The sequence below is a fragment of the Hemicordylus capensis genome, chromosome 1, assembly GCF_027244095.1.
Source record: "Hemicordylus capensis ecotype Gifberg chromosome 1, rHemCap1.1.pri, whole genome shotgun sequence".
Lineage (NCBI taxonomy): Eukaryota > Metazoa > Chordata > Lepidosauria > Squamata > Cordylidae > Hemicordylus > Hemicordylus capensis.
The window spans coordinates 25,783,924-25,810,709 of NC_069657.1; the positions used below are offsets into that span (position 1 = coordinate 25,783,924).

General features: G+C 44.6%; 1 protein-coding gene and 1 long non-coding RNA gene across 2 annotated transcripts in view; one reads left to right on the forward strand and one right to left on the reverse strand.

Moving 5' to 3' along the window:
• EML1 (EMAP like 1) overlaps positions 1 to 26,786 on the reverse strand; it is a 212,178-nt gene that overhangs the window by 170,527 nt on the left and 14,865 nt on the right. The gene's annotated exons all lie outside the window — the stretch shown is intronic.
• The window catches only part of LOC128326283 (uncharacterized), a 46,008-nt gene that overhangs the window by 4,906 nt on the left and 14,316 nt on the right, over positions 1 to 26,786 (forward strand). Inside the window, exon 2 of the long non-coding RNA XR_008307929.1 lies at positions 25,352 to 25,458. This is a non-coding gene — a long non-coding RNA (uncharacterized LOC128326283). The remainder of the gene's footprint in view (positions 1 to 25,351; positions 25,459 to 26,786) is intronic.

The following is a 26,786-nucleotide window of genomic DNA, read 5'->3' on the forward strand; positions in this document are numbered from 1 at the left end:
TTGATTATGACCAGCCACCTAACGGCGCAGCGGGAAATGACTTGACTAGCAAGCCAGAGGTTGTCGGTTCAAATCCATGCTGGTATGTTTCCCAGTCTATCGGAAACACCTATATCGGGCAGCAGCGATATAGGAAGATGCTGAAAGGCATCATCTCATGCTGCTCAGGAGATGGCAATGGTAAACCCCTCCCGTATTCTACCAAAGACGACCATAGTGCTCTGTGGTTGCTAGGAGTCAACACTGACTTGACTAGCAAGCCAGAGGTTGTCGGTTCAAATCCATGCTGGTATGTTTCCCAGTCTATCGGAAACACCTATATCAGGCAGCAGCGATATAGGAAGATGCTGAAAGGCATCATCTCATGCTGCTCAGGAGATGGCAATGGTAAACCCCTCCCGTATTCTACCAAAGACGACCATAGTGCTCTGTGGTTGCTAGGAGTCAACACTGACTTGACTAGCAAGCCAGAGGTTGTCGGTTCAAATCCATGCTGGTATGTTTCCCAGTCTATCGGAAACACCTATATCAGGCAGCAGCGATATAGGAAGATGCTGAAAGGCATCATCTCATGCTGCTCAGGAGATGGCAATGGTAAACCCCTCCCGTATTCTACCAAAGACGACCATAGTGCTCTGTGGTTGCTAGGAGTCAACACTGACTTGACTAGCAAGCCAGAGGTTGTCGGTTCAAATCCATGCTGGTATGTTTCCCAGTTTATCGGAAACACCTATATCGGGCAGCAGCGATATAGGAAGATGCTGAAAGGCATCATCTCATGCTGCTCAGGAGATGGCAATGGTAAACCCCTCCCGTATTCTACCAAAGACGACCACAGGGCTCTGTGGTCGCTAGGAGTCAACACTGACTCGATGGCACACTTTACCTTAATTTTACTTTGATTATGGCTTGGCCATGTCTGGTAAAGTGGTAATGTACCCCAGTATATGCTGCAAATGGACAAGTTGCCATCTGTTTTGGTCGCCATATTTATTTATTTATTTATTTATTTCATTTATAAACCACCCCATCCGAAGGCTATGTGCGGTGTACAACAAGTTTAAACAGACACAAGAACACACACCATTTAAAACGCAGTGCGCAAAACAATAGAAAAACAATTTTAAAACAATTCAAAACCATTTAAAACCAATTTAAATACTTTAAAAAACAATTTTAAAACCTTGGAAGGCCAGGCCGAACAAGTAAATTTTTAGGGCTCTCTTAAAGGCAAACAGCGAGCCTAAACTGTGGATATCTACCGGGAATGCATTCCATAGGCCAGGGACAGCTACAGAGAAGGCCTGGTTGTGAGTCGCCCCCAGATGTACCGGTGGTAACTGGAGATGGACCTCTCCAGATGACCTCAACATGCAATGGGGATGTTGAAGAACATCCCCATACAGAAGAAGGCGCTCTCTAAGGTAGCCCGGACCCAAGCCATTCAGGGCTTTAAAGGTAATAACCAGTACTTCGTATTTTGCCTGGAAACTTATCGGCAGCCAGTGCAACTGATTTAAGACAAGCATAATATGGCCTCTCCGGCTTACCCCAGAGATTAGTCTGGCTGCCACATTTTGAACTAACTAAAGTTTTCGAACTACCTACAAAGGCGGCCCCAAGTAAAGCGCATTGCATTAGTCGAGCCTGGAGGTTACCAGCTGATGCACCACTGTTTTGAGATCATTCTCTTCAAGGAATGGACGTAGCTGTCGAATCAGCCAAAGTTGAAGAAAACACTCCAGGCCATAGCCTCCACATGAGATACCAGGGTGAGGCTTGGATCCAAGAGCACTCCCAAGCTGCGTACCTGTTCCTTCTCGGGGAGTGTAACACCATCCAGCACAGGATGATCTAACTCATCCCTCAAATTCCGATCACCCACAATGAGCACCCCTGTCTTGCTTGGATTCAGCTTCAATTTGTTATCCCTCATCCAGCCCATTACTGCCTGTAGGCAGGCATTTAGGGAGTGAATGCCATTTCATGATGATGATGATGATAAGGAGAAATAGATTTGGGTGTTATCAGCATACTGATAACACCCTGCACCAAAATTCCTGATGACCTCACCCAGCGGTTTCATGTGAATGTTAAAAAGTACTGGTGACAGAATGGAGCCATGAGGGACTCCATATAATAGCTCCCGTTTTGAAGAGGAACCATCACCAAGCTCCACCATCTGGAATCTGCCTGAGAGATAGGCAAAGCAGTGCCTCCTATGCCTAATTTCCTCAGGCGATCCAGAAGGATACCATGGTTGATGGTACTGAATGCCACTGAGAGATCCAGAAGAACCAACAGAGTCACACTCCCTTGGTTGATTCCCTGGTAAAGGTCATCCATCTGGCCGACCAAGGCAGACTCAACCCTATAGCCCGCTCTAAAGTCAGTTTGAAATGAATCTAATTTCAATTTCAATTATCTAATCAGTTTCCTCCAAAACTGCCTGGAGCTGGCTAGCTACCACTCTCTCAATTACCTTGCCCAAACATGGGAGATTGGAGCCCAATAACTATCCATCACTGAGGGATCTAGGGAAGGCTTCTTAAGATGTGGTCTAATCATTGCCTCCTTCAAAAAAGGATGCATCCTATCCTCCCTCAGCAATGAGTTAATGATATTAACTAGGCCATCTCCAACCATTTCCCTACTAGACAGAGGCAGCCAAGTCGGGCAGTGATCCAGAGAACAAGTGGTAGGCCACACCGCCCCAAGCAGCTTGTCCATATCATCAGGCATCACAGATTGAAACTGATCCAACCTAATACTGCAAGAGGAATTGCTGGACACCAGCTTAATAGACTCTGCAGAAATAGTGGAGTCCAAGTTGGCCCGAATACAGGAGATTTTGTCCACAAAGAACCCATTAAAAGCATCACAGCAGAACAAAGTCCCTGGGGATTGGTTTGAAATGGAAGGAGCTTGAATCAAATTCCTTACAACCTCGGACAGCTCTGCTGAATGCGAACCTGTGAATGCAATGCACGCAGACCAGAATTATTTTTTGCTGCATGCACCGCTTCCACATAAACCTTCAAATGGACTCTATGCTGCATCCTGTCAATATCAAGCTGAGTTCTCCTCCACTTGCACTCCAGTCACCTTCCTTGCTGCTTCAGACCCCTCAACTCCTCTGTATACCAAGGGGCCACTCTTAAAGCAGGTCAAAAGGAACGCTAAGGAGCGATCGTGTCTACTGTCCTGGTGAGTTCCCTATTCCAGGTTCCCACCAGGGCATCGACAGAATCACTGGCAGCACCAAAATTAAAATCCTCAAAGGTTTTTTGGAATCCTATTGGGTCCAGCAGCTGTCTTGGGCGGACTATCTTAAAAGGTGTTCCACCCCTGCAGGGTTGGATTGTGGCTGTGAAACCAACCTTAACCAGGTAGTGATCCATCTATGACAAATGGGAAACCACAGGATCCGCCACCCACAGAACACCCCCCTGATTTGAACAAAAGACCAAATTGAATGTATGACCAGCAACATGAGTTGGTCCTGAAACTAGTTGGGATAGGCCCATAGTTGTCATGGCCACTATCAACTCCTGAGCTGCACCAGACAAGTCAGCCTCACAAGGGATATTGAAGTCCCCCAACACTAAAAGTCTGGGTGACTCCAACACCAACTCGGAGACCAGCTCAGTTAGGGAGTCAGTTGGGCAGCAGGGTGGATGGTACACCAACAGAATCCCCAATCTATCCCTAGTTGCCACACTCAATATAAGTCAACTGTTGCACAGGGGCCCTGGTAAGGGAAATGGTATTATTATGGACCACAGCCACTCCACACACCCTGCCCACTTCCCCTAGCCTTCTCCACAACAGAGTGGCCTGGTGGAAGAAGCTGGGTCCAAACTGGGCCACTAGTCTCCCCCATCTAGGTCTCAGTTATACAAGCCAGGTCGACTCCCTCGTCCATGATCAAATCATGGATGATTTATGTCTTATTCCGAACCGACCTGGCATTGCAAAGGAGCAAGGCCAGGTTCTGTGGGTACTTGAAACTGCTCCCCGAGACCAGAGAGCTGACAGTGTAGACGGACATTGTAACAGTTACTAAATTACTGGTTTCCCGTCCCCTGTAATGGCCAGCTGCTCTGCCAGTGCCAATTCTTCTATTCCCCACTACAACAGTAATAGCTGCACCAAAGCTGCCGGACACACCTCCCTCATCACCCTGCCTAAGAGAACCCAAACACAATACAATAAAAGGCCTGGCACAACCTAATAAAAGGAGGACTAACAAAATTCAACCCAGACCTACAACCCCGTCTTAATGTAACTCCCCCCCTCCTGCCTGACCCCAGTGCCACACCGAAGGCCCGGCACCAAAGGCCACCCCCCTTTGGCGGCCGGCTTCAGTGGCCGCCTGCAAGCGGTCCGCTGGCTATGCCTCTGGTGCACCTTCTTCCAATGTATGCTCCCAAGGGCTCCAGAAATCTCCCCTCTCACAAGCGATCTCTGGTCCTCTGGGACAGGTGGAGACAGTCTTGAATATCTCAACTATCTCGAAAAGGACATTCTAGAACTGGAAAAGGTACAGAAGAGGGCAGCCAAGATAATCTGGGGCCTGGAGCACATTCCTTATGAGGCAAGGCTACAACATCTACAACATTTTTAGTTTAGGAAAAAAGGCAACAAAGGGATGAAATGATAGGGGTCTATAAAATTATGCATGGTGTGGAGAGAGTTGATAGAGAGAATTCCGCCCCACCACCACCACTCACAACACTAGAACCAGGGGTCATCCCATGAAACGGATTGCCAGGAAATTTAGAACTGGTAAAAGGGAGGACTTTTTCACACCACACATAGTTAATTTATGGAATTCTCTACCACAGGATGTGGTGATGGCCAACAACTTGGATGGCCTTAAGCGAGGCTCAGACAAATTCATGGAGGACAGGTCTATCAGTGGCTACTAGTCTTGATGGCTATAGGCTACCTCCAGACTCAGAGGCAAGATGCCTCTAAATACGGGAGCACGGCATGCCTTCATCTCTTGCCAGTGGGCTTTCCAGAGGCATCTGGTGGGCCAGAGTGGGAAAGAGAATGCTGGAGTAGATAGGTCTTGGGCCTGATCCAGCAAAGCTGTTCTTATGTTCAGCCATCAGCCTCAGTTCCCCATCTGCAAAATAGGAATACCTATTTTTAAAAAGCATTGCCGTGGATATTGATTTTAGTGACTTGTGATCCTAAGTTTGTATTGGGCTGGGGCTTAAAAGCCTATGAAACTGATTCATAAAAATATGTGGAGAAAATCTGACTTGACCAGTCCATGACATCATATAGTTTTGTTCTGCACCTGCACAGCAGCATCTGCACTGAGAAACTGTGAGAAGCAGTACAGGCATGCCATGACACTGTTCAACATAAGACGCTGCCTTATAGTGAAGAAGCTAATCTAGACTCGATATGTGATAGAATCTTTAGCAGGACTTCATTAGCAAGTCTCAGTTGTCTGTGGCAGGAGTGGTTATTTGTACAGGAGGAAGCATTTTCTGAGATAATCCAGCCATCTAGGGCTTTAAAGGTTAAAACCAGATCCTTGGATTGGACCCAGAAACATATTAGTAGCCAATGCAGCTGTTTTAAGTAGGAGTTATACGAGAAAATAAGCCTAAGATAATCAACAATCAACCCACCACATTTTGCACTAGCAGAAGTTTCCAAACCGTCTTCAAGTACACCCTCTGTGTAGCATACTATACTAATCTAATCTCATTCAGCTGAGAGAGATATGCAATTCTGTAACAAATCAGATATGGTGAACAAACACAGCACCTGATAGATACAAATTATCTTGAGAGTAAACATGATTTCAACCACTAAAGAGACTGTCAAATCCTTGGTTGGCATAACCCAGTTGGTTTTGTGCATTGCAGAAAATGGACAGAGAGAATGGACAGAGAATTCTCTAGAGAATGGACAGAGAGCAATGGCCCATTCATCAAAGGCATATCATGAATGACAGATGGCTATATCCCTTGCAACTGAGGAAGGAGATATGTACCCAAACAAGACAAGCCTACAGAGAACAAGCACTCATCTATCTGCCACACAGCTTGGTCTTCATTGTTCACCAGGAGGTTTTTCACTCTTGGCTCTATGCCTCGGGGTATCTGAAGAGCAAATCTGCTTCGCAGCAGATTTGAGGCATTTTAATTCGAGGAATTAGATGGACCATTCGTACAGCCATCAGCACCTCCTTCGCATAGCCATCAGCACCTCCATCAACACTTTCAGAGAAAGCAGAAGCCCTGGAGATTTTTCAAAAGCAGCTGGAAATAGACGATTTTTAAAAAAATCCCGGACATAACCCGGGCTAAGCCAGAATTCGCAGCCTCCCTTTGGAGAAAAACAAAGCCCTGTCTGTCCTGGTCCCTGATAGCCATCAGGGAGGTCGGATTAAATCCAGCAAATATGTGGGCTGGCACACTCCAATCAGGAGTGGATTCAGGGGTTGGGGAGCCCTGTCTGTAAAACCTCCAGGGAGGTGACCTCACCCCTTTTTGATGCTCAGTGTAGCATGCAGAGACATCTAGTGGCTGAGTGGACCACAACCACAAATATAGTACCAACTATGGAGAGACAGAAGATGGCAAAGCCTGCCTTGAGGAGTCAGACCAATGGATTCCCTTACTCAGCATTCTGTTTCTTGATTGCAGGAGTGTACTTGTATGAATATATAGCACATGAGTTCTTAAGGATCCAAACAGCACTGGCATTTGCAAGATGTAAAATAAGTTATATATTTATGCAAATAGGCATTAGCAGGAACAGTTAACATTTAACTCAACATATGCTCACAAATTTCTTTTCCCACTCCCCTTCTGCCTTGAGCAGGGCTGTGGGGCCTAGGGCAAATCAGCCAGTGCGGGGGCCACTTCCAGTTAATTCTAATGGGGGTTAAAAAAGGGGCCCCCCGAGGCGGTCGCCCTGTTTGCCATGCCCTAAGGACAGTCCTGGCCTTAAGAGTACAATTTTAACTGATCCAAACAGCTTTGGAACAAATTTAAACGGTCTCTTTTCTCACAGGAAAGATATGCTCCACCATGAAACTCCTAATCAAGGGGTTAAGGCTTGTTCAGTCTCTGAGGTTGTTCTCACAAGCAGCCAAGACCAGGTTAGGGCAGCTAAGCCTGGGCTTGGCTGCCTGTGGGAACTGCTGGGAGCTGACCAGCTGTCTGTGGCACCTCAGCAGCAAACCTAGCATAGGGATGTGTGAACTGGCTTGAGGTCGAACCAGTTCAGCATCTAACAGGGCCAGCTCCAGGGCTTGCCCTCGAGCCGGACTGGGCTCAGTTTGGCTTGACCTCAAGCTCGGAGTCAGTTCGAGGGTTCTACGTTTTATTTTATTTTTTAAAAACCTTTTAACACTCACTGCCAGGTACGGGTCGGTGATAGCGGGGAAGGGTTTCCTGCCATCTCCCCCAGACACACAGAGGCCCAATGGGCATCTGCAGCAGCCTCCAAAATGGCCACCACCACTGGAGAAAGGACCAGAGCAGACTGAAAATGGGCCGAACTGACCCTTTTTAGAATGGGAGAAGGCCGGCGGGGGTAGGGGGAAATGGCAGAGATGGACTTGGCGGTGAGTGTTGAAAGTTTTTTTTTTTTTTTTTAAACAACAACCATAGAACCCCCGAACCAGCTCGAATTTGAGCCGAGCCAAGAGTATGTTCGGGGGCACAAAACCGAACATGCCTGGTTGGGTTCAAGTCCGTATGGACTCAAACCGAATTGGGCAAACCGGTTTTGTGCACATCCCTAACCCACCTAAGAAGTCGGGCTCTTAAATCAGGTTAAGGGAGTGAGCACTCCCTTAACCCCATTTACCTGACTTTGTGTCAGTGTCAGCTTTCAACCAGTGCTGAAGCACTGATGGGTTCCCGCCCATCGCTGGAGAGATCCCAAAATGCATTGCACGAGGGCCGGGACACTGCATCCCAACACCCACACCTCTGTGCTGCCCTTGGCAGCTGCAGACCGTCTGGCTGCATGATCTGTGCATCCAGACCCCCCACCCAGTTCACCTGTAGAGAAGGTGAGCTTCTGCTTCCTTCCCTGTTGCCCATCCTCTAGCCCTCTCATGGGATTGTGAGAAAGGTCTCACTCTCTCATGCATAAGACAGACATCTTTCCATTCTTTCCCTTTTGTCTCCTGTTCTTCTTATTGTAGCATATATATGTATGTATTTGTTCATTTCGGCCCAAGGCCAGCATATATTGCAGCATATGCTCTTCCCCACTCTGACCACACCTACCAGCCTGAACCAACTACAGCACTTTTATGTGGTGGGAGGGTTACCCATTCATCTAATGCACCATGGGGCTCAGTTGGGTAATCAAATTAGAACCCACAGATATATAGATCCCCAGAAACTATACTGGCCTGTCTATAGGCTTCTGGGCACAACCGAAGCTGGTTTTGGCTTATAAAAAGTATAAGCAATATGGGACCTACAGACTGCAGATTCTACCATTTTTCAGTAGGTCCCATCAGGATTTTTAAAATCAACCTAGGTACCCTTTATTAATATCACTGATAGGCATAGGCAAAAAAATAGAGAAAGGTGTCCGTGCAGCTGTTCCCAACTGTGGAATCTCTTGTGCCTGAGTATTAGTTAGTTGGGCAAATTCCAGCTGGACACTAGGGAGAATTTCCTAACTGTAAGAGCTGCTCAAGAATACAACACACTCTGACTCATGCAGTGGTGGGCTCTGCTTTGCTAAAGGTTTTCAAACAGAGGCTAAATGGTCATTTGTCAAGGATGCTGTAGCCGCTTTGTGGGCTAGATGACTGGACTAGAAGACTTCTCAAGGTCTTTCCAAAAATTTTATTATTCTATATTCAGATTCAATTCTGGTCCACTGGGGGGGAAATCTGAACGGACTTTCGGGTTTGGTTCAATTCCCTGCCAATGACTCCATCTAGCTCAGTAGGGTCTGCGCTGACTAGCAGTGGCTCTACAGGCTTTCAGACAGGTTTTTTTTCCCCCAGCCCCACTGGAGTTGCTTGAGATGGAATATTTTTATTTAATTATTCATTTGATTTATATACCACCCTTCCAAAGGTGGCTCAAGGTGGTTTACATTAAAATAAAAAATACATAACAATTAAAATAAAAACAACAACAATTAAAAGCAGATTAAAATGACAATTAAATCTATGTATCATTAAAAGCCAGGCTAAAAAGATGAGTCTTTCAGGCTCTTTTGAAGGCCTCCAAGGAAGACAATCCTCTTATATCCATGGAGAGCGTGTTCCACAACCTAGGGAGAAGAACAGAAAAGGCCCTATCCCAGAGATCACTACCCAATGAACTGGTGGCACCCAAAGATGGACCCCTCCTGATGATCTCAATGAGCGGTGGGGATCTTGACAAGAAAGGCGAACTTCTTCTATGGGACCTTCTTCTGCATGCAAAGAATGTGCTCTGCCAGTGAGCTATATCCCTTCCCCAAAAGTCATAATCCACAGTCATACCCGACTACAAATAATCTTACTACTTTGTCTCAAGACCGGTTCACCACTAATGCAACATCTATAAGACTCATTGGGCACAATCCAACAATTAGCCTTGACTAATTCCAATGGGAATTATATATCCCGTTCCATTGCTTTCAATGGAACCACGTCTTCTCTAAATTTTGTTTGATTGTGCCCATTGCCTTGTAATATAGTAAAAGAGGTCATTTTAGTTTAATTTACGCTAATGGAAGCTTCCCTCTTCAGGGCTAAAAGCAGCTTTGGAGATGCAGTTTTCATTGGGACTTTGATGAGGAGAAAAGAGTTAAATACCCCTACCTTGCATGCCATGGTCCCAATCAGGGACCCTGCAAATGCTATTTAACTTTTTTAAAATGCAGAGCTGAACTAGGCAATTTACGTAGCATGTCAAGTCACGGCTGGATTACTGTCAAGCGCTCAACATGGGGCTGCCCTTGGGGAATATTCGGAAACTGCAGCTAGTGGGAAATGTGGCAGCTATAAGTTTATCCGGAGTTGCCTACGGGGACGATATTATGCCCATTCTGAAAAAGCTGCCAATTCATTTCTGGGTCCTATTCAGGGTGCTGGTTTTGACCTCCAAAGCCCTTAACAGTTTGATCCCTGGATATCTGAAGGATCGTCTGCTCCCAAGGGGTTCTGCCTGCTTGATGAGATCATCGGAGGGGGCTCTGCTCCATGTGCCAACAATGAGGGAGGCGCAGCTGTCATGCACACGGGACAGGGCTTTCTCATTGCCCACAGGCTTTGGAATGCTTTCCAGCTTGCATTTGCTCTACAGCTTCCATAAGGCAAGTAAAAACATGGCTTGTTACCCAGGCTTTTAGACGAGTTCTATGTTCTGTGTTGCTGCTGCTCTGTATATGGTTGTGTTTTGTTGTTATACTGTGTGTATGTTTTTAACTTTAATAGATCTCTACTATTTTAAATATAGAAATTTAATATTGGTATTGTTTTAAAGATACTGTTAATCGTCTTGGGATTATTTTAATGAAAGGCGGTATACAAATCTAATGACAGGAAGACACAGTAGGTAGACAGACAGAAATGTAGTCTGGCCCTTATACTGTTGTGCATTTCCAAAGATTCATTCCTGACTTGATAGTTTAGGCTGCATGAGCACAAATGCATTGGCTGCCCTGCTATTTATAGCCAAAAGAGCTTACTTTGGGAACTCTTAGATTTGACAGATGTACTGATCTTGCCTCTATTCATTCTTTCTGGCCACTGCCCATGACAAATTACTGCTGATGCTAGCACACTTTACTTTAAGAAGAAAAAGAAAAAAACCAGCACCCACTCACCTTGAGCATGGCCTTGTTGAAACTTAGATCAATAAAAGTTTGATGGAGACAAACCTGAATAAAACGTTTATGTATTATGTATTTAGGACATGGACAGACAGCTGTAATTTTGTTGGTGGTTGGAGATTATAAGTAGCTATGGTGGTCTGCTAGAAAAAAATTTAAACTGGTAATATTTTATTAGGACCAACTAAAATATCATAAAGTATTTCAATGTAGATTGTAGCAGCCCCCTGTCTCCACCGGGACAGTATTACAACACGGATGGTCCACCCCAGGTGCCTTATGGATCCTGTCGGATTCCAGGAGGCTCTTGGGGACATGCCTTGCAATCTGGTAGGTGTTTCTTCGATGCAGCTCGTGGAACCTTGGAACATCAAGGCCACGAGGGCGTTAGATGAAATCACTCCCAAGCGTCCTCTTAAGGCTCGTGGATCCCGGCTCCCTTGGTTCTCTGCGGAGCTTAGGGAGATGAAGCAGACCAAAAGACGCTTGGAACATCACTGGAGGAAAACTGGTGCCGAAGATGACCGAATGCGATTACTTGCTCATATTCGGGAATATTCTAGGATGGTAAGAGCGGCGAAATCTCACTATTTCTCCATTCTTATCACATCAGCTGACTCCCGTCCAGTTGCCTTATTTCGGATTACCTGCTCCCTTCTTAGGAGAGTGGATCTGGTAGATGTTCAGTCTGGCCGCTGTGATAAAATTGCTCAGTTCTTTGCTGATAAAGTCACCTACCTTTGTCTAGAGTTGGACTCTACTTCTATAGGATCTGATCAGATAGAGGAGATTCCACCTTGTGACGTTACATGGGAAACCTTTGAGTTGGTCAAGGATATGGACACAATTCTCTCGGGTATGAGTGCAGTAACATGTTGCTTGGACCCTTGTCCCTCCTGGCTGGTTAGAACAGCCGGTGGGAATATTAATTCTTGGCCACGGGAGTTGGTTAACTACTTGCTACGTGAGGGTTTGGTGCCAGCAGCCCTTAATTATTATTATTATTACATTTATATCCCGCTCTTCCTCCAAGGAGCCCAGAGCGGTGTACTACATACTTGAGTTTCTCCTCACAACAACCCTGTGAAGTAGGTTAGGGTGAGAGAGAAGTGACTGGCCCAGAGTCACCCAGCTAGTATCATGGCTGATGGGGATTTGAACTCGGGTCTCCCTGGTCCTAGTCCAGTACTCTAACCACTACACCACGCTGGCTCTCTCTAGATGCCAGCGTACCTTAAAGAGGCGATAGTTCGCCCTCACTTGAAGAAACCCTTCCTGGACCCTGAGGTCCTTGACAACTATAGACTGATCTCCAACCTCCCTTTTTTAGCAAAGGTGTTAGAGAGGGTTTTATGTGACCAGCTTGAGAGGGTCTTGGAAGAAACTAGTTATCTTAATTCTTATCAGTTGGGTTTCAGGCCTCGGCATAGCACAGAGACAGCACTGGTCGCTCTGGTAGATGACCTTTTTCGGGACCTTGACGAGGGTAGTGTCCCTCTCTTGGTTCTTTTAGATCTCTCAGCGGCTTTTGACACTATTGATCATGCTATCCTTCTTGACCTCCTGTGTGGGTTGGGTATCGGGGGCACTGTCTTACAGTGGTTCTGTTCTTACCTTAGCAGGCATGTCCAGTCGGTATGCATCGAGGACAGATGCTCTGACCCATGGCTGCTCCTTTATGGAGTTCCCCAAGGTTCAGTTCTTGCTCCTGTCCTCTTTAACATCTATATGGAGCCGCTGGGTCAGATCATTTCCCAGTTTGGGGTGAGATTTCATCAATACGCTGATGATACTCAGCTGTATATTGCCATCCCAGACTATTCTGGGGATGCTGTTTCGGTGCTTACTCGATGCCTGGAAGCTGTTAAGGTCTGGATGAATCAAAATAAGCTCAGACTGAATCCCACCAAGACTGAACTACTTTTACTCAGCCCTCATACCGGCAAACAGCTGGATGTGAACCTTGTTCTAGATGGGGTGGTGCTGCCCACAAAGGAGCTTGTTCGTGATTTGGGGGTCCTTTTGGACTCGCGCCTCCTGCTTGAACAGCAGGTGGAGGCTGTGGCCAGAAGTGCTTTTGCCCAGCTTCATCTGATTCGTCAATTACGGCAGGTATTAATGACAGTGACCCACACCACCCTTGTTATTTCCCACTTAGATTATTGTAATGCTCTCTATCTAGGGTTACCTTTGAGGACAATTAGGAAGCTACAACGGGTCCAGAATGCAGCGGCTCACTTCCTCATGGGTGCCAGAAAATATGATAGGGTAACACCTCTCCTGCAGTCATTGCACTGGTTGCCTATTTGCTTCCGAGTTCAATTTAAGGTCCTGGTTTTGACCTTCAAAGCCTTGTGGGGTTTGGCACCTGTCTACCTACAGACCTGCCTCTCCCATCCAGTTACATCCCATCTGGTCAGATCTTCTCAGATGGCCCTTCTGTCGGTCCCTGATTTCCAAGAGTTTCGAGGTGCCAGGACCCATAAAAGGGCCTTTTCGGTTGCTGTCCCACTTCTCTGGAACTCCCTTCTCCTTCAGATGCATTTAGCTCCTTCCTTATTGATTTTTAAATAGCTATTGAAGACTTTTCTTTTTCGCCAGGCTTTTGCCCTGTAGTTTACCTATTTGGTTTTTTCTTTTTTGTTAGTTACTTTAGTTTTTAATTTAGACTGTAATTTTAATGCTGTCTTGCTTTGCCTGTTTTTGTATACCTCTCAGAGTCTTCAGAGTGGGTGGCATATTAAATGTTTCTAATAAATAAATAAATAAATAATATATATTTACCCACTCTGCTGCTTAAAATATTCAGACAGATTTACAAATTGTTTGTAACAAAATACAAAACATGTGACATTAATTAAAATCATACCCCCAAAAGGTAGCTGCAATAGGAAGAAATAACATCAGCAGGTCAGAATTTATATATGGAAACCAGTCAGAGACCCAAGGCCTGCTGGAATTAATGTCTTCAATGCCTTTTGAAAGGCAAGCAAAAATGAAGCCAGGACTGGCTTCTTACAGAAAGGCATTTTAGAGTCTGGGGCCATGACAGAAAAAGTTACCCATCTCTCATCTACATCTCATGGCAATGGGACACAGACAAGGGCTTCTAATGCCAATTTATTGTTTCATAAATAATATGTTTATTAAAGCTAATCACAGTGAGGCATGCAGGGTTTTGAGTTTATCCCTGCTAACTAAGCAAAGAGACACCTTTTAAAGTGATGATTCTCTTATATTTAGCAGGGGGAGAGCAACGGGCACTGTCCAACCCCAGCACAACATCTCTCCAGTGGTTGTTGCTGGTCTCTACCTTATGTTTCTTTTTAGATTGTGAGCCCTTTGGGGACCGGGGACCATCTTATTTATGTACTTATTTTTCTGCGTAAACATCTTTGAAAACTTTGGTTGAAAAGTGGTATATAAATATCAGTTGTAGTAGTAATACAAAACCCTTCCTTGGGCTAGATATTTTAAAAAATGAGGTAAAATGTGTTTCTGTATTGTGCTCATTGGCTGGTCCAAATAAAGGTATTATTTTACTGTTCTTGTGGATTTTCTTCTAATAGACTCAACGGCTACCTTTTTTCTATCTAATCTAGTGATGGTGGAGCCAGCCAATTCAATAATATGAATTGGTATGACACACAAAATTCTGGAAAAGATTCATGCTCTTTTCTCAAGACGGGTCATTCTTTCCATTGATCAGGCAGCTCTCAGATAGCCACATTACCCCAAATCTCCTTCTTTCAGTCATAAGATCCAAGACAGAGGGAAGATAAAGGAAAGAGCTCCTGCTGCTTCATCTCTTTGAACATCTTGGATCAAGCTGCACCACAGAGCTGAAGGGAGAGGTTTCCTTTTTTCTTTCCCCCCTCTAATGGCCTCCTGCCTCAAATGTAGGTAGCATACCATGAATTACAACATGTTTTGATCTTTTGTTGCTTGCAACATCCATGGATCATGGCGGTACTACTGGAAATGTTTTGTGCACAGCAAGGATGCATTTCTGACATGCTCTCATTCATGGGTCTCAGCAGGACCACTCCTATATTGTTGCAAGCCCAGTTGGATAATATTATTCCTACACACAAGGACACTCATGCATTCCTTTTATCTGGGGATTCTTACCTGTTTTTCATCATCTACAGGGCGGCTGGGGCCTGTGTGTGTGTGTTGTTGTTACTATAAATTCCAGACAATTTAAAAGAAAGCTTTGGATTGCCTTTGATTTACAGAAATCACTGAGGTATGGAAAGAGAAAGGTATGGGTGCCAAACACATTCTCACACACATCCCAGCACCATAATTATGGTTGCCGCCAACTCGTTTAGTGGCGACTCGGGACCAGGCCTTCTCTGTGGCTGCCTTGGGGCTCTGAAATATGCTCCCTGCTGAAATAAGAGCATCTCCTTCTCTGTTTTTAGGAAGACCCTGAAGATGTACTTGTTTTCCTAGGCTTATAATTGACATTTTAATGTTTTTTATTCATCGAGATTGCTTTTACCTGTTTTATGAATTTTAACTGTTTTATATTGTTTTTATATTTGTTATATTTTAAATTGTACACCACCTGGAGATTTCTATATCAGGTGGCATAGAGATAGGATAAATAAATAAAAAAATAAATAATTCAGCAATTATTTGCAAAAGTATTTAATTATCTTTCTTTTTATTCTAATCAATTCTAAGCCTATAGTTGTGTAGTGAGTAGAGGTAATCAGTTTTTTCAATCCGCCTTTTATGATGACTTCTACACTTCAAATTTAGGGATTTCCCAAATGGTTTTGCATAAAGAATTGTAGGAGAACAACAACAAATATTTATATACCACTTTTCTACAAAAGTTTTCAAAGCGGTTTACATAGAGAAATAATAACTAAAATAAGATGGATCCATGTCCCCAAAGGGCTCACAATCTAAAATGAAATGTAAGATAGACACCAGCAACAGTCACTGGAGGTACTGTGCTGGGGGTGGATAGGGCCAGTTACTCTCCCCCTGGTAAATAAAGAGAATCACCATGTTAAAAGGTGCTGGGGGTGGATAGGGCCAGTTACTGTCCCACTGCTGTGCTGGGGGTGGATAGGGCCAGTTGGTATGTACGTAACCAGGTGTCTATACCAAGCAGGACCAACAGTCACTGGAGGTACTATGCTGAAGGTGGATAGGGCCAGTTACTCTCCTCCTGCTAAATAAAGAGAATCACCGTGTTTAAAAGGTGCCTCTTTGCCCAGTTAGCAGGGGTCATAACTAGAAGTCATAACCAGGTGTCTATACCAAGCAGTTCTTGCGCTAGGTCATCCCACCATTTTCTGTCCACACCAGGTGGAGTCTTAGGAAACACTGCAGACCCTCCCCTTTATTTTTTAAAATTGAATTTGGTTATTGTGCACTTCCAGGAAAACTCTGAACAGCAAATGCTGGAGACAAACAACAGAGGGGAAATATTGCCTACATGCCTTGCTCAGAAACTTCCCAGAGGTTTACAGTTGGCCACCATTGAAATCCTTGGTCCAATCCAGTAAAGCAGTCCTTGGACCGGGTCTCACAATCAGTGAGACCCGGTTTAGGGCGCTGAGCGCGGAGAGCGGGCTAAGCCCGCTCTCCCTGCTCACAAGCAGGCAGGGAGCCCTGGGCAGCCCCGCCCACATGATGGCCGGCCCTGAGACGGAGCCAGCAGGGGGTGGAGGGAGCAGGGACCACACGGCCCCCGCAAGCCCCAGTATGCCCTGCGTGACTGCGCAGGGCATACTGGGGAGACCCCTGAGCCAGGAGGCTGCTTTTAAGCCTCCCGGCCGGGGGTCTACTCATAAGTAGGCACGGTGCGACGGCGCGCCACAGCTACTCATGATCGCAAAAAGCAGGTTTGCAGGAGCGCTCGCTCTGCAAACCTGCTTTTTGCCAGGGGTTCTTGAGCGGGTTAGCCACTCCAGAACCACCGGGCTCGGCTGCGAGCCCGGTGGTTCTGACGACCAACAAAAATCGGGCTAGCCTCTGCTAGCCCGATTTTTGTTGGTCGTGAGAACAGCCCCCTTATGTTCTTATAACTCTAACATCTATGATTACTATATAAAACACTATGCATATTGATGGTGCTGTACCAGTGGTTCCTAAACTGGGAGCCTCCAGATGTTGCTGAACTACAGCTCCCATCATCCCCAGCCACAATAAATTGTAGCTGGGGCTAATGGGAGTTGTAGTTCAGCAACATCTGGAGAATACCAGTTTGGGAACTACTATGCTATACAATTCAATTTGATATAGCCTCCAGTATTATTCTGCATAACAAAAAGACTGACTTTTACTACTAGCATTCCTTTGACTATTCATAGGTATGTATGCAGTTACAACCAGTGAGTACAGGGGCAGAACTAAAAATAAACAAACATGTGCAATAAACACAGGCCACCACTAGGGGAGCCACTCCTGAATTTCCAGTTTAAATAGTAATTTCCCCATGAGGAGCAATGGGAAACTCAAAAATATCAATCACTCCCAAATGGCTGGGAATAAAGCTCTGAAATTTCCCATGGTGTTCCTCAATGAATATAGCATTAAATACATGGATGTTCAAGGAGATCAGCCCACCCATTGATTTTTTAATTAAAATCTTTATTTTAAAATTTCTTATAATCAACAGGTGGGCTGATCTCCTTGAACATTGACACACTGAATGCTAGCATCAAATGCTACTACCATATCAGTGTTGAGAACTTTGTGCCCAGCCATTCTGGAGTTTCAACATGGGATACAAAAAATTGGGTTATTACTTCCTTTATATGAAGGCAAGGAGTTGTTTCCTCCAAATGAGGCTTGAATGATGGATAGAGTGGGGGATTAAGTTACAGAACTTTTTGTAATTTTTTGCCATGAAACAAAGCAGTTATAACACTTTAAAACAGTTTTAGAAATCTTTAAAGGAAAAAAATCATTAAAAATCAACAAGTGAAGCAATATCCTTGAAAGCACGCACACTTAATGTTATCATCATGAGGTACCATTCAGTGTTTAATACCATGTAAAATTTTACAGCTTTCTGCCTAGCCATTCATGAGATATTAATCTTTTTTATTTTCCCATTGATCCCTTTGGGGAAATTATTTTGATGGAGCCCATGTTCAATTCTTGCACACAGACCCCTTCAGAGCTCGTTACGCCACTGAGTGGGGACATAGCACCTGCTTTATTCACAGAACACTTATACTCCTTTACTCAACAGATCTATTACCTGTTTGCACTTGCTTTATTATCTAGGACTTTGCAAGACTTAGGTCTTCAGAAACTTGAGCCTGGGTTGTCCATGTCCTCTCCTGACCCTAGTGACAGCATTTCCAGCCAGTGGGAGATACAGATATACTAGGTTGCACTACAGAAAATATGGCTGTTTGGAAAGGCTGTTCTGTGCCACTGTCAATCATCTCTGCTGTTACACCAGAGGAGAGCTGGTCTTGTGGCAGCAAGCATGACTTGTCCCTTTAGATAAGCAGGGTCCACCCTGGTTGCATTTGAAATGAGAGACTAGAAATGTGAGCACAGTAAAATATTAGTCACCCTGGGAAAAGCAGAAGGTTCCAAGTTCCCTCTCTGGCTTCTCCAAGACAGGGCTGAGAGAGATTCCTGCTTGCAATCTTGGAGAAGCTGCTGCCAGTCTGTGAAGATGATACTGAGCTAGATAGACCAATGATCTGACTCAGTATATGGCAGCTTCCTATGTTCCTATCTCAGTGGATAAACATATTTAACACTGGTATTCATCAACTCATCTGCACTCCTAGAATTTACTGGGCAACTGAGCTGGGGAAAGACGCAGATCCTGTAATCTTATTTTTAGCCTAATGGGTTGATGTGACCAGCACCTTCATGTTTTGATGGGTGTTTTTAGTATTGGGTAGTGGTTTAATACCCACTGGATTGAGGAATTGATCTACAGGTAGAAATGTCACCTTTAGAAATCCGATGTCTGAAACATCTGGTTTGTAAAGGCTCTGGTTGCTCTGAATGAAATAGGCATTAACATCCTTGGAACACTGTAGGATCTTTGAGGAAATCAATTTTAAAATGGGAATTAGGCTGGTCACAGCCCTTCAATAAAGTAGGTGTTCTCAAACTTGGAGCCGACAAAAGAAAAAACTTTTTCACACAATTTTTCACATAATTAATCTACGGAATCCTCTGCCACTGGATGTGGTGATGGTTTCCATGTTGGATGGCTTTAAAAGGGGCTCAGACAAATTCATGGAGGACAGGCCAATAATGGCTAGCTACTAGTTTTTTGTTGTAGGCTATTTCTAGGCTCAGAGGCAGGATGCTTCTGAATACCAGTTACAGGGGAGCAACAACAGGAAAGGGGTTATGTCTTCATCATCTGCTTTTTCCAGAGGTATCTGGTGGGCCACTGTGGGAAAGAGGAGGTTGGACTCAATAGACCCTGGGCCTGATCCAGCAGCCCCATTCCTATGTTTTGGGTCACCAGATGTTGTTGAACTACAACTTCTATCATCCCCAGCCACCATGACCTTTGGCTAGGGATAATGGGAGCTGTAGTTCAACAAGCTCTGCAATAAGGGATCTTGGTACAACACAGAATTATTTTCATAAAATCAGTAGGGATGCAAACTTTAGTGGCTTTTATCCAGTGCTTTTCAACCAGTGGTAGAAGTACCACTGGTTGTACTTCACAGTATAGCAGGTGGTACTTGGTCCAGAGCTACAGTGTCTGGCCCTCCCCTACCTAGACCAGCCCCAGAAGTGCAGATGGGGTCCTATATGGCAGCCAGTCCTTCTAAAGACACATGGGCCCAGAGACGTTCTTACCCCTGGACTTCTGGGTGGAAGCCCCTGGCCTCCACGCCCCCAAACGCTGTTTAGTCTGTCCAAGCTGGTGTGGTTGCCACGCCACGTGCCACACTGCGCCTAGCGGCCAAACATGACTGTGACCTTGGCCGGACAGCCGAGCATGACCTCTGTTTCAGAGACAACGTGAGGAGTGGGGAAAGAAATACGGGGGGTGGGAATATGTTAAGTTGCACATTAAAATGTTTCTGCTAATGCATATATATTTGCATAAATAGACCTGTTTTATATTCCTACATTCTTGTGAGTTCAGTTGCTGTTTATGCCCTCAAGAACCCATGTTTTTTAAATTGTGTGTGTGTGTGTGTGTGCGCGCGTGTGTAGGGGTGGGGGATGATGCTTAATCTGCAGCAGGGGGAGGGCAGGCTTCAAAGGCCTTTAGGTCTAGTCTCTACAATTACCTAAGTCTCAAGAAAACCTTTTTGGGAGGGGTTTAGATCAGGCAATATGTTTTGTTAGGCAACGACTATTGGACATAGCTCTGCAGGAGGAGTGTGCTCGACTACCAAGGGGAATCTACATAGGCTCTCAAAACCTCAGCCACAAACCGGCTCAATATTTAGATCATATGTTTTTACCTAAGTTTAGGAGAGCATTGACCCTTGCTCATTTGAATGCCCTTCCCTCTGCACGCCTAGACGGGAAATATAAACAAGTTACATATGCATTGTGCTGTTGCCCTTGTGGCTCAGGGGATATAGAGTCAGTTGTTCATGTTATTCTGTATTGTCAGTTTTATAGGGATGCTCATATTAAGTTTATTGCTCCTCTCTTAAAGAATCATCCTGGCCATATGGATCAATTTTACTTGGATTTTTTGCTGTCAGATGTTCAATCTGTTACTTCTATAAATGTGGCCAAGTTTTGTTTTGTTGCATCCAAACTTCGTAGAGCTTGTCTTAGCAATTTGAATATTTTGTAAATTATACATAGCAATAGCAATAGCAATAGCACTTACATTTATATACCGCTCTATAGCTGGAGCTCTCTAAGCGGTTTACAATGATTTAGCATATTGCCCCCAACATTCTGGGTACTCATGTATTATTTTAAATGTTAAGCTGGTCTAAGGACTGTAATAAATGTACTTACCTACCTAAGTGCACTTCTGCATGGGCCACCAAGCAGTGAGGAGAGACAGTAGCAGCAGTGCTGGGGGATGGCGAGAGGCACCTTTAAGGATTAATAAGCTGGTGCTTACCAGCATTTATGCAGCATCTTCAAGCGGCCGTACTCCACCCACAATCCCATGCAGGGCAGCACTCTGCCTGACATCCGGTGAGGTAGCGGCATGGCCCTAGCCTCTGCATGGATGTGGAACCTCCGCGCACGTGCAGAGACCAGGGTCACACCGCCGCCCCATCGGATGCCATGTGGAGCGCCGTTCCCCCCCCCCCGTGGGATTGTGGGCAGAGCACGGCATCTTCTAGGTGCTGGTAAGCACCTGCTTATTTATCCTTTTCCTCGTCGCCCCCCGATGCTGCCCTCACTGGCCGTTACTGGGTGCAGAGTAAAGATCAGGAGGCCACAGCAACTGGATAATTCCCTTTTTGTGCAGGAATCACTGGGGAGCAAACCAGCCATGCCCACCTACAGTGCCTGGCCCTAGTGGGAGTGGTGGTACTCACAACAGTAGTCTTAAAAGAAAAAGGGCTACAGCTTTAGCATCAAGAAAAGCTATAGTGGCTTCACTGGGTTCAAGCACATTTTAACTGGCGCTGGCAAAATATAATCAGTGCAGCTGTGATTAAAAAAAACAAGAGGGGGAAGACTTCAAAAGTCATTTTGGAAGTTACAATAAAAAGGGGAAAGGTATCAAATACGAAATTTTCTTCCAACAATGTGCTTGCTTCAGTTTATTAATTCTTTTATTTTTAAAAATATTTCTATACCACTCAAAACTTGCATCTCTGGGCTGTTTACAATTAAAATCATTTAAAACATTAAACCAATTAACAATTAAAATCATTTAAAAGATTAAGAAATATTTAAAACCCATTATTAAAATTATTTAAAACTATACATCGAATTAAAAGCCTAGGTGAATAAATGTGTCTTCAGTGCCTTTTTAAAAGTTGCCAGAGATGAGGAGGCTCTTATTTCAACAGTGGGCGCATCCCAAAGTCCAGGGGCAGCAATGGAGAAGGCCCGTTCCCAAGTAGCCACCAGATGAGTTGGTGGCAGCTGCAAGCGAACCTCTCCAGATTATCTTAGCAGGCGGTGGGGCTCATGGTGAAGAAGACGTTCTCTTAAATACCAAGGGCGTACGCTGTTTAGGGCTTTATAGGTAATAACCAGCACCTTGTAATTTGTCCGGAAACGTATAAGCAACCAGTGCAATTCTTTCAACACAGAAGTAAAATGGGCTCTCCTAGATGACCCAGAGACCAACCCGGCTGCCATGTTCTGAACCAACTGCAGTTTCCGGACTATGTACAAAGGCAGCCCCACATAGATTGCATTGCCGTAATCCAGCCTAGAGGTTACCAGCAGATGTACCACTGTTTTGAGGTTGTTCATCTCAAGAAACAGACACAGCTGGCGTATCAGTTGGAGCTGATAAAAAGCACCTCTGGCCACCACCTCAACCTGGGACACCAGGGAGAGGTTCGGATCCAGAAGTATCCACAGACTGCACACCTGTTCCTTCCGGGGGAGTGTGGCCCCATCCAGAACCAGCAGATCAAAATCATCTCCTGAGTTTCAAACCCGCACAATAAGTACCTCTGTCTTATCTGGATTCAGCCTCAGTTTGTTATCCCTCATCTGCCCATTACTGCCTCCAGGCAGGCGTTTAGGGAGGTTATGCCTTCTCCTGATGATGTTGACATGGAGAAATAGATCTGGGTGTCATCAGCATATTGATAACACCCTGCACCAAATTTCCTGATGATCTCTCCCAGCAGTTTCATGTAGATGTTAAAAAACATCGGAGACAATATGGAGCCCTGAGAGACACCATACGAAAGTTCAGATTTGGATAAACAACAGTCTCCAGGAGACACCATCTGGAATCTGCCAGTGAGGTAGGAGCGGAACCACTTCAAAGCAGGGCCTTCCATCCCCAATCCCTTCAAATGTTCCAGGAGGATACTATGGTCAACAGTATTGAAAGCTGCCGAGAGATCCAAAAGGACCAATAGAGTCACACTTCCTTTGTCAATTCCCAATTGGAGATCATCCATCAGGCCGACCAAGGCAGCTTCCACCCAATAGCCTGCCCGGGAGCCAGTTTGAAATGCATCTAGATAATCAGTTTCCTCCAAGACCGCCTGGAACTGGGAAGCCACCACCTTCTCAATCACCTTGCCCAACCATGGAAGGTTGGAGACAGGCCTGTAGATATTTAACTCTGAGGGATCCAATGCAGGCTTCTTCAAGAGCAGTCTAATGATGCCTCCTTAAGACAAGGAGGCATCCTGCCCACCCTCAGAGAAGCATTTATAATCTCTACCAGGCCCTCTACAATAGCCTCCCGGCCAGATAGTATAAGCCATGTTGGACAAGGATCAAGAGGACAGTTGGTAGGCCACACCATTCCAAGCAACTTGTCCACATCATCAGGAGTCATAAACTGAAACTAATCCAGGGTCATCACATAACAGGAGCTGCTAGACACCTTGGCATCAGACTCTGTAACATTTGTGGAGTTTGAATCCAAGTCGGTCCGGATATGAAAGATTTTGTCCACAAAGAAGTCATTAAAAACATTCCAGTGCGTAATTGTTGGTTCTAAGTACTGATTCAAGGGAGAAGGGGCGCACATTAGCCCCTTCACGACCCTGAACAACTTCACGGGATGTGAACTTGTGGAGGCGATACAGGAGGAAAATAATCGCTTCTTTGCCGCACATATCGCCTGAGCATAGAAGGAAGCTACTTAATTTCTTCAAAATGCTCAGAAAAGGATCCATACTGAGGTTTCAGTGATGAGCATATTTAAGGTTTAAAATCTTTTCCAAGTCAGCAGCAGCAAAATTCACTCTTCTTCTTATAGCATCCACCCTATTCTCCTCCCCCAATTAGCCTTATCCAAAAATCTCCCATCCCTTCCCCATCAACTGCACACTGAAATCTGGTGTAATACAGCAGCTAAGAAACTGAGCTACATTTCTTGCCTGTACCATGAACTCAGATGACCTTTGGCAAGATACATCCTCAGCCCTCATCTGCAACATGGGGATTCTAATGCTCACCTGATACAGGGTTACACACTTTGCACACTTAATCACACTACACAGATGTTTATTATTATTTCTCAAGTTTTATTTACTAGAAACCATTAGTTGTTGCAAATATGGGAAGAAAACATCATCAGGTTACTACCCAGTGAGATGGTTGCTTTAAGAACAAAGCCTCTCTCTGGAGGACTGAGAATGTGGTCAGTAAGAGCAGGATAAACAGTGTAAGGAAAAGCAGTTCCAGTTTGTTAAGAGACTTACAATAAAGAACACCTATTTCTTCAGTGTCTTGATGATTAGAAGCCAAACAACACATGATATCAGGACTGGGGTCAGAAAGAAGAGAAAACTGAACCAAGAAGCTTACAGCATTAATAAAATAGATACAATATAGAACAATTAAAAAATCAATAAAACGTGTGCTTTGCCTAGAGATACACATATATAAATATGATAAATAAATACATTTAAAAAGTTAAAAGACCAGGCTAAAACCACAATTTAAAAGTTTCAAATTAAAAGTTATAAATAAAAGAACATCAATTTCTTCATCAGTAGCCTGTTCAACAGAGTCATTAAAATCTAGGTTTAATGTGGGTTACTGACATTAGCATGATTGTGTGAATTCGCATGTTGGGAATCTCAGATTCATCTCAGGTCATAAACCACCTTGTTGTGGGTTCACAATCACACTAATGTTGGTAACCCAAATTAATCTAGATTAAAATGGCTGTGTGAACCAGGCCAGTGTCTTGATGATTAGGAGATAAACAACACAATACAAAAAAGCAAGTATTGCAGCTTGTGGTAAAAGGCTCCCCAACACAATGCAGCATGTTTTGCAAGACAAATTTATGCCTAAATCTTTAGGCTGCTCGGACAATAGTGTGCACTAAGTGTTTATTCATATCAGACTCCATAAAATAGTTTTCATATTGTTTAAGAATGAAATGTTCATTTATCCATAAAAAATGAGACAGACAGACAGACAGACATAGACACAGAGGGAAATTTAAAAAGCAGGAAGGCAGGAGAAGAGAATGAGATACCTTGAAATGTATTTATATTTAATCAATTGCTTAATCCAATTATGAATTAATTAAAAAAATCTTTAATCAGTGGAGCAGCCCTAGTAGCTAGGTTTTCCAAGAAAAGCTTTCACCAAGGAAAGGCATTAATCACAAATATTCAGCAATTTACCACTGAAAGGCTCACGTCTTCATTTACTTTCCTGGCAGGGGGGAAAGGGGGGGGGGACAATTTTAAGACCCTTTCCTCAACTTTGCAGATTTCTCCTACAGTCAAAAGGTCTGTAATAAGAATCAGAACAATTACTCTGAGCACATTTCTAATCAAAATGCTGAGTGCATGAAAGGCAGCTTGGCCCTGTAGGGATTGAATGCCACTGCTTTACAAAAGAAAAATAATACACGCCAGGGAGAGCACTTAAATAATTGATGTGTTTTGCTTTTATCTACATGTAGGGATGACGGAACATCTATGTACTTACAGCTAATGGATAGTGCAAGTATGTCAATATAATTGCTACTGGGAAAGGAAGCTACAGCAGCCACAGTCTTGCAAGAGATTGGTATGTCTTTTTCACTTAACAAGTAGTGTCACAGGTGTCTTGGAAAATGAGCGCAAGGAATTTTAAAATTATCCTTACCCATAGACCATTTGGATTTCACAGACAGATCTGCGAGGCAAATCCGCTCTCCTTTTAAGAACCAGCTCATGTCGACATAAAGACTCTCAAGACTTTCCTGTTCTCACAAGCTTTTAGTTAGAATTTTAATAATTTGTTTTATATTGTTTTAATCATGTTCTAGGTATTCTAAGCTGTGATTTTAATGTTGGGATTTGTGCACTGCCTAAAGATTTACATATCAGGCAGTAAAGAAATATGATAGATAGATAGGTAGATAGATAGATAGATAGATAGAAACTCTGAAGAGCCACAGAACTTTTCTGCTGGCATGTAAGGAATCTATGAATGCTGAAAGGTTTTGTGTTCTTACTTTTAAAAGGGTGGTGTGTGAGAGAAGGGGGCTTTCTAGTCCAGGGAGAGACTGTAGCTCAGTGGAAGGGAATGTATTTTACATACAGAAGGCCCCAGGTTCAACCCCTGTTATCTACAGGCAGGAATGGGAAATACCTGTCTGAAATACTGGGCAGTTGCTGCCAGTAGATGGAGCAATGTTGACAGACCAGTGGTCTGACCCAATGGGCTTGCTCACACAATGTAGAACAGGGAACACCCAGCCAGAGTAGGAGAGTGCCCAATCAGCAGCCGTGTGAACTCAAAAAGCAAGGTAGGAGGAGGGGAGGCTGCTCATGTGGAAGGTGGGAGCTGGATAGGACGGCTTGTCATGCTCCCTTGGTGAAATGCTGGGGACGGAATGGGGGTTGGCCATGCCCGTCCTACCCATCTCCCACATGATCACTCTTCCCTTCTCCTACCTTGCTTTTTGAATCCACACCACTGCCTGTTGAGCGTGTACATAGCTCTCCTAGCCTGACAGGGCGCTGATAAGAACATAAGAACAGCCCTGCTGGATCGGCCCAAGGCCTATTTAGCCCAGCATCCTGTTTTACACAGCAGTCCACCAGATGCCTCTGGGAAGCGCACAAAAGCAAGAGGTGAAGGCATGCCCTCTCTCCTGCTGTTGCTCCCCTGCAACTAATATTGAGAGGCAACTTGCCTCTGAGGCTGGAGGTGGCCTATAGCCACCAAACCAGTAGCCATTGATAGACTTGCCCTCCATGAATTTATCTAAGCCCTTCTTAAAGCCATCCAGGGTGTTGGCTGACACCACATCTTGTGGTAGTGAATTCCTCCAAGCCAGTTTCAGGTTGTGGGGACAAACCTAGTATAAAGCCTCTTTCTATGTCACCTTACACACACCTGCTAACCTA